This window comes from Fukomys damarensis, unplaced genomic scaffold, assembly GCF_012274545.1.
Source record: "Fukomys damarensis isolate Sample0158 unplaced genomic scaffold, DMR_v1.0_HiC HiC_scaffold_24, whole genome shotgun sequence".
Taxonomy (NCBI): Eukaryota; Metazoa; Chordata; class Mammalia; order Rodentia; family Bathyergidae; genus Fukomys; species Fukomys damarensis.
Genome location: NW_022900936.1, coordinates 72,344,436 through 72,352,839, shown reverse-complemented (window position 1 = coordinate 72,352,839; position 8,404 = coordinate 72,344,436). Strand labels below are relative to the sequence as shown.

At 40.9% G+C, this 8,404-nt stretch overlaps 1 long non-coding RNA gene across 2 annotated transcripts in view; it reads right to left on the bottom strand.

Moving 5' to 3' along the window:
- Positions 1 to 895: 895 nt before the first annotated feature.
- LOC104858920 overlaps positions 896 to 8,404 on the bottom strand; it is a 10,794-nt gene continuing 3,285 nt past the window's right edge. The window contains exons 2-4 of one of the 2 annotated variants that reach the window (XR_004514252.1): positions 2,809 to 2,901; positions 2,483 to 2,566; positions 896 to 1,067 (exon numbers count right to left, since the gene is read on the bottom strand). This is a non-coding gene — a long non-coding RNA (uncharacterized LOC104858920). Of the gene's footprint in view, positions 1,068 to 2,482; positions 2,567 to 2,808; positions 2,917 to 8,404 lie in introns of those variants that run through there. The other variant, XR_779242.2, reaches the window with a different exon arrangement.

Genomic DNA, 8,404 nt, shown 5'->3' with positions numbered 1-8,404 from the left:
TAGCCTGTATCCACCCAGACCCTCAAAACTGAGTTTCACTGAAGTATAACAACAAGAAAAACAATAGCAAAGGATGCAAGACAGAGAACCCATGTCCAGCAAAAACCCCACTGGAGTTCCCCTTCTCCTTCCTTCAAGGTGACTTCTCTCCTGACCCCTCAGGCAGCAATCCATGAAGCTGAAATGGACAGAGCTGAATGGACTCACTTGTGTGTTTTATGTCTCCCTCAACCTTGAGAATTGTCCATGTGGTACGTCATCTGCTTGCTTTCCTTGCTGTGTATATAACTTTGACGGACTTACTCAGACTTACTCATCCATTGTGTTCTGCAGCTGGTAAGAATTTGGGTTGCTTGTTGTTTGGGACTGTTGCAAACAGCAGAGGCTTCTGGGAATATTCTGGGGCTGCGCCAGTGCACATGTGTTTGGTGCAGATGTGGGAGTAGGACTGGTGGGTCAGAGTGGGGAAGCGCAGGGTCAGACAGTCTCCTGGGGTTCACACCACTCGACACGTCCACCAAAAGTGTGCCAGTGTTCCAGTTGCTCTACACCTTTGCTAGCACTCTATTTTTCAGTCTTAAATGTTGGCTCTTATGGCAGACGTGTTTGAATTTTATTGTAGTTTTAATTTGCTTTCCTCTATAAATTATCTTTTCATACTGGCAGTTTTTTTTTCAGCTTTAATTGAGTTTATTGGTACATTTTAGGGATACAGTACAGTTACATTCATTGTTGGGATCTTGTACCTCTACATGACAGGTCTTGGTTCTCATTTTTTTTCCCCTTGTTCCTGCCCTCCCTTCACCCTCTCCTCCCCTCCCTATCTACAAACACTTTATTTCTCACATTTTTTTTCTTTTCCCTTATTACCCTTCCCCTACCCATCCCACCTTCCTGTACAGGCAGTTTTAAATACCTCTATGTCAGCTTTCAGATAGTATAACAAGATATCTCAGATAATGAACTTACCAGGAGACTACGTTTTATTTGGCTCACAATTTTAGAGTTTCCAGGCCATAATTGTTGATTTTAAGTCTGTAGTTTGGTGGCTGATCATGGCAGGAGACCTTGGTAAGGAAAAAAACCACATAACTCATGGCTAGGAAGCAAGAGAGGAAAAGACTTAGGGGGTCCAAAATCCCCTTTGAAGGTCACCCCAATGGCCCAAAGACTTCCCACTGGGCCATCTCTTAAGGTTGCCACTGCCTCCCAGTAATGCCAAGCTGGGCCTCTGGGGGATAAACTCTAGTGCCATTTTGTAAAGTGCTTATCCAAGTTTATTGTTTATGTTTGTATTGAATTTCCTATTTTTATAAATTCAAAGGAGTTCTTTCTAAACTAAGAGTATAAACCTTTTCTTGGTTAGAAGTGTTTCAAATGTCTTTCCTTCATCAAGAGACAACATGAAGGCACTGGAAAGACAAGCTGTGAGATGGAAGATGTCTTATTATTATTATAAAATGTTACATTCCGTTTCATGTATAGAAACATAGTTTGCTTTTTAATATATATATCTGATACCTAGTATCAGCCTTGCTAGATTTATTCAAATAATTGATTTGTAGACTTTTGTTTTAGCTTTTTCTACCACAGTCATGTCAAGTGCAAAGAGTGACAGGTTTATTTTTCTACTCCAAACTTCAAATCTTGTGTCTTTTCCTTTCAATACAGTGTTATGTAGAAATGGTGGCAGGGATCGTGGTGGTCTTGTTCCTGCTCCTAGGGGGAAGCTTTCAATATTTTACTATTGTGAATGATGTTATATGGAGGGTTTTTATTAAAAATTCTTTATTGGTTAAGAAAGTTTTTCTTTATTCCTTTGACATTTTATGAGAGTGGAATTAAAGTCTGGAAAAGGGACAAGTTTTGAAATGTTCTTCATTAAAGAAGAATGTATAAATTATCTATATATGTTCATTGGTTCACATGCAGTATTCAATGTTTCATATTGTGTGCTTTTAAATTTTTCTTTTTAAAAAGAGGACTTCCAGAACTGAGGAGGAGCAAGTGTTTTGAAAAGGACTGCGTCTTCTTCTACAATACATTTAAAAATTCAGTGTATCTTTCAAGCATACCTATATACTTTAAATCTTACAGTGCATTATTACATGTATTAATATAAAATAAACATTAACTGTCAACTACACATTTATATGATTATATATCAATACTGATGTTATATTAATATTATGTATTAACATTAATTTCTATTTATTTTTGGACTTGGCTATAATTAGCCTTTTAACTGATCTCCGTTTATTCCTAGAGCTCCAAGCTTCCATCTGGGGTCATTTCTCTCCTCCTGAAGAAACTCCCTTTAGTATTTTCTTGACTGGCTCTGCTGGTGATAAATTTTCCTAGATATTTTTGGTCTGAAAATAGCTTGATCTCACCCTCATTCTCCAAGGTTATTTTCAATGAGCATAGAATCCTAGGTAGTAATTATTTTCTTTTAGGGCTTGGAAAATGTCATTCCATTAACCTCTGGTTTCCCTAGCTTGTGATGAAGTCAGATGTCCCTCTCTGTTGTTCCTCTGAAGGTTATCTGTCTTCTCTTCTTCTCATGCTGGGAAGTGGGTGAGGCAGAAGGGAGAGAGAAATGAGAGAGAGAGGGAGAGGGAGAGAGAGACAGTGAGACTTCTCCTGCCTTTTGTTCCATTTAGGCCTCCATAACATTGGCTAGTGCCCACCCACACTGGTATGTTAAGATTCTTTCTGTTCAGTCTATGGATCCAAATGCTCACCTGCTCATCTCTTCTAGAGACACCTGCACAGTCACATCCAAGAAAGCCAGCTAAAAGAGCATACCTTAGCCCAGTCAAGATGACACATAAAATTGTCCATCACAAGTAGTATCAGATCTTTCTTCTGACAGCACATCTCCTTCATTTTCTCCTCTCTCTGGGATGACAAGCAGACCCATGTCAGACCTTTTAACTGGATCCCTAGGATTCATGCTTCCACCTGTTCTTTTCCATTCCCATCTGACTTCTTCTGACCTACCTTCCAGTTCACTAATTCTTCCCATCTGTGTCTAAGATCAATTTGGTAATTTTTTAAATAGTTTAGTTTTTTTGCCAATTTTTTCTGTTCACCCACTTCCCTTCCCTGACCAGATTTGTCTGCATCACTAGTGGCTTTCTTCCTGTTCTCTCTCTCTCTCTCTCTCTCTCTCTCTCTCTCTCTCTCTCTCTCTTTCTCTCTCTCTCTCTCTCTCGTACCGGGGATTGAACTTGGGTCCTTGCTCTTGCAAGGCAGGCAGCGGAACCACTGAGCTACATCCCCAGCCCTGATCTATTTCTCTTGCTTTGTGACTATGTTATCTTTGTACATTTGGATCTCCCAAATTATAGAAAAACTGAAAAAATAGTAGAAAGAATTCTCCTCACACTCAATAAGCCATTTGAGAGCATGTTGCAGACACTGCTCCATCACACCCAGATGTTTTGGCGTGAATGTCATACCCTTCGCAGACATTCTCCTACTAAGCACAGCACAACCATGAAATCCTTAGGTGTACATGAGTTGGATTTATCCTATTAATGATCTTAACTTCGATTACTTCATTAAGGTGTTGTCTTGCAGGTTTCTGCACTGTAAAGTTACTCCTTTTTCTGTTCATGATTAATAAATATTTTGTGGGCCACAGTTTTGAGACTGAAAATGTACTCTTTCTCATTAAACTTTTACCCACTAGTTTTAGCATTCAGTGATGTTTCCTACCTGATTTATAACTATGAAAGGCTGTGTCATGGCAATTGTTCAGCTCCATCATTTGGTACATTTATTGGTTATCATTCTACTATAAGGAACTTTTCCTTCTGTCCGTCTTTTTATGAATTTATTTATGTGTATATGTATATAAATATACCCATGCACTTTATTTATTTGTTTATCTGTTTGCTAATCTATCTATCCACTCCTATGGGCTTAGCCACCTTTAAGAGTACTGATTAACCTAGTACTCAGTGCTGCATGAAGACATTATCATACCATTGCGGAGGTGATGAATCTGAATCCCTGCCCATAGCTGATAAAGATGCGACATGGTAAAGCACTGGGAAGTGTTTGGAAGCTGCACAGATGATTAAGTGGAGAGTTACCATAGAAACCAGCAATTTCACTCCCAGACATAGACAAAAGTGAGAGGAAAACAAACACCCGCACCAAAAATTTACATGAATGTTTATAGCATTACTGATACAGCCAAGATACAGAAGCAACATAACATCCAACGAAAGATAAATGGAAAAACAAAATGTGGTGTATCCATACAATAGAGCATTATTCAGTCATGAAAAGGAGGGTGGAATTGAAATCCGTTACAAGTTGGTTGAACCTTAAAAATATTGTGTTAAGTGAAAGAACTCAGATAAGTAAAAGTTCACATTATTACGGATTTTACTCACATAAAAGTCCAGAATGGGGAAATTAATAGATACAAGAAGTAGATCAATGATTGCTTAAACTTGAGAGGTCAGAGGATGTAGAGGATGCAAACCAAAGTTTACAGGGTTTTGTTTTTTTTGAGGCGGTGAAATATTCTAACATTAACTGTGCTAATGATTGTGCAAGTATACATGCATATTAAAACTTTTGAACTGTACAGTTTAAGTGGATCAATTGTATTGCATAGGTATTGTACATTTTTAAAATTTTTAAATAATGATATTCATTATAACTTGCTGGAAAACTTGACACAATGGAGGCTTTTGTGGAATATGAATATGACCCAACAGCACAACTTCCCAATGAAATGGCTCATTAATAGTTGCAGAGCAGAGAACCAGTTGATCCGTGCATCTTACAGATTACCTACAAACAGCTAGCTGTAAGACCTCTGCTGACTGCTGTCCTGCAGATTCTGCTCCAAACCGTAACCATACAATCCAGGAGCATGGGAACTCTGGCTGAATAATATTGGACAAAGTATGTGAGTTTTCCTAAACCCAGGTTTCCTCAACTGGAAAGGAGGCACATCAATATCTGTTATTAAGTAATAAAGTCTGGGAGTTCGAGATACAGCCTATGGCATTGGGCAGCCTCCACCTCGTGGTTGTTGTGGTTTGGAAATGGTTTGTCTCCTCTGCAGTTTGTGCGGGAATTCAATCCTCACTGACATCATGAGGTAGAAACTCCATTTGATTATCATGTTTGGAAGAGGCTTGGGGAGCTGATAAGGATAGATAAGAGCAGCCAGGTGGAGCTTCCATGACTGATTACCATGGCTGTATCAGAAGGAGGAGAGCGACCAGAGGAGACACAGACACACTCTTCCTGTCTGTGGGGAGATGCTGGCCAAAGGAGTGACTGAACCCGAATGCGCCAAGGAAGGGACCTTGGGGAACAACAGTTTCCACGATCCTGAATTGTGTGGTTAGGGTTTGGAACAGAATCTGCAAGACAGCAGTCAGCAGAGTTAAGAGTAAGTTATTGTCAGAGAGGTTTGCTTTGGCCACTGTGTCCCCTCTGCCCCGACAAGATTGTTTAAACTAGGCAACATGTGTCACATAGCAGACCACCACATTCCAGCCCTGTCCCCTGAATAAACCTCTTATATGATATGTTGCAAAATGCTTTTCTTCTGTCTTTGGTCTCATGTCCTTGAGTTACAAATAAATAACCACGGAGGTCTCTGTTGGCTGCTGTTTCTCTGAGGCTCTCTGATACCCAGAAGGTGGCCCCTCTGAGTTCTCGGTGAATGGAAACTCCTCTCAGAGTAATCTTTCTCCTCCTCTGGGCAGTCACAGTCTCGCGCTGGGACATCTGTCTCTTCTCACATGATGTCCTGCACCATTTTGGGATTCTACCAGTAAGATGCAGCCCTTCAATCTTGACCTCCAGATCTGTGAGCCAAAATAAAACTCTTTTAAAAAACATAGCCAGGCTGTGATATGGCACTAAAAATGGACTGACACAGTGGTCTTTTGCTATGAGGAGCGAAGCATCACACAACAAGCAGTTTGAGCTCAGTGTCCTGTTTTCCTAAATTTCCCTTCACTTTGGCTTCTTCTACACCACGTGGCTGTAGAGTTCTCCATTTCTTGGGAGCTGTGGGAGCTCTTATCCTGATGTGTTGAGCCTGACTTAACCTGTAGAATCAGCTGTTAACTCCTATTGGAGGACGAGTCTGAGCAAAGTCAAGGGAGCCCTTTCAGGAAACTCAATTTAGAATCTAGAGGACTAAAACAGCACCAGGGAAGGGCTTTAAAAGATGAGTAAGAGCACTGATTTGGGCCAGGGCAAATTTATTTTCTTCCTAAAGATCTCCAAATAGACTTTAAAACCTTTTCAATACTCAACATGGCATTTAAACTATCCTAGTCCAAATAACTTGCTTCTGTCCGAATCCCCTTCCCTAACCCATTTACTGATGTAAGTCTCGCTTTATTTCCTAAACCAGTTCTAATGCACTCCCTCCCTAACACAAACCCTGAAGGCTCTAGCCTTCACCTATCTCGGAATAGCAGGACCTTTCATGGTCCATGACTCACCATGTGGTATGTTTTCTACATGCAAGGCTAATCTGCTTTGTGTTTACCATAGGTAAATAGATAATGTGTTGTGTCTCCCACTCTATTCATTCCTCCCCTCTACTGCTTTCTCTGACCCCTGTGGCTAGCATAGGGTCAGGCATTAAACAGGTATTTAAGAAAGTATCCCACCACCACAGATGTGATGAGTCACTTAGTGACTTCTGTAATGTGGCTTTCACTCAACCTTTATCTCTAGAAAAGTTTCCAATACTTGAACACATCTCCACAAAGAGTAGGCCTGTATTATAAGTGGATGCAGACCCAGCTGATCATGACAGAAGGCGTGCAGCCCATGGAAAGGGGGCACCTGCTGCTCCTGCTGATTGTTGCAGGTTCAACACTGTCAAATCCAACTTATCTTGAAAATTTTGAATTCAGACTTCTTAAAATGTTGACCATGGTATTAGAGTTCTCTAGAGGAACAGACTCAATAGAAACTATACATATAATTGCATGAAGGGATGTATTAGGTGAGCTTGCAGAGGCAGAGGCAGAAGAGCCCACAATGACTGTCTGTTGGATCAGAGGTGGGAGAATCCAACATGGCCATTTGTGTGCTAGAGATCTGGAGGATGCAATAGTTGCTTGCTCAGCCTACGAAGATGGAAGCCATAGTGCAGGAGCATCAAGGATGCAGCATCAATCCAAGGTCAAGGCCTGAAAGGTCACTAGAAACCATTGTCCAAAGGCAAAAGCAGCAAAGGATGTGCCCCTCGAGACTGGTGCTCTTTAAATAGGTACATTTCCTTCTGCTTTCCTTTTGTTCATCCACCCAGGCTACCTATTAGGCTACTGGTTGGTGCCACCCACATGACATTTAAACAGGATAAGTCTTCTTTTGGTTTGCTGGCCCATGTGACAGTCATCCCCAGACACACCCAGAACTGTATTTACTAATCTGCTAAGCATTTCTTACTCTAGTCAAGTTGACATATTACAATTAATAGTCACAGCCACTAACTTTAGAACATTAACATGGATAGCATAGGCTGAGGGAATCTAGAACACAGAGCTCACGAATAGGTTCCGGTCTGCAGAAACTGAATAGATAATAATAATATTGCTACAGTGGGGAAAGGATGGGTATGGTTCCTCTGCCAATTTGGGCTGCAGTAATAGAGTGCCATAGGCTGCTTGGCTTAAGCAAAAGCAAAGAACTTGTCATGGTTCTGGAAGTCTGAGAAGTCTGAGGTGTCACCAGGGCCTGGCTCTGCTGAGAGCATCTCTTTCCCAGATGTAGGCTGCCAGTTTCTTGTTATGTCTTCATGTGATAGAGGACAGCAGGAGAGATTTCTGGCATCCCTGTGGGAAAAACACTGATCCCACTTATTAGGTCTCTACCATCAAGACCCCATCTCCTAATAGCATCATGGTGGAAGGTTAGGACTGCAATATAAAAAGTGTTTACAGAGAGGGTGCTAAACCACTCAGTCTATAACGCAGAGCAAAGAAAGTTTTGGGAAAACTAGTTCACAATATTGAGGGGCTAAAAGCTGTCTGCTACATAGATAAACATATCTGTATAAAAGGTAAAACTATAAAGGAGTCTGACTGTGATCTAGGAGTAGGGAACGATCATTTAAGCAAGACCCTCAAATCAGTCTAGAAGTCAAAAGTACAACAGATCTGACCACGCTGATATTAAATGTTTCTAGTCAAGAAAATACACCATAGATGAACAAAGTTATCAGTCAGATGACTACCTAGGAGGAGACACTGGCGAAATCCACATGAGTAAGTAGCTAATATCTAGTAAAGTCAAGGAACTCCTACAAATCCATATGCCTGGAAACAGGAAAATGACTGGGAAAATGGGACCAGATTATGAACAGGAACTCTCCCAAGAAGGTCAGCTTCCCCCCCCCCCC